The sequence below is a fragment of the Fulmarus glacialis genome, unplaced genomic scaffold (assembly GCF_000690835.1).
Source record: "Fulmarus glacialis isolate BGI_N327 unplaced genomic scaffold, ASM69083v1 scaffold19901, whole genome shotgun sequence".
In the NCBI taxonomy this organism is placed as follows: domain Eukaryota; kingdom Metazoa; phylum Chordata; class Aves; order Procellariiformes; family Procellariidae; genus Fulmarus; species Fulmarus glacialis.
The window spans coordinates 5270-5545 of NW_009191110.1; positions in this window are offsets into that span (position 1 = coordinate 5270).

Sequence of the window (276 nt, forward strand, 5' to 3'; positions counted from 1 at the left end):
CCTTGCCTCAGAGACAGTTCCACACTGGGAGACCAGAGACGCTGTGACTGCCTGGGGAACAGCCCCAGAGCATACGCACAGCCCAGGCATGGACGGGAGTGCCCTGCCCTGGCCCTGACAGCCCACCTGGGTGGTGGAGCAGTACGGGACAGTGGGCAGGGCCAGGAGAGAAGGTGAGCAGAAAAAACACCAGACAGCGCCCTGCCCGGGGACCGACAGGGACCGACAAGGCCTCCCAGCGCAGGTGCGCAGCTGGCAAGGGCGGATGGGCCGGGG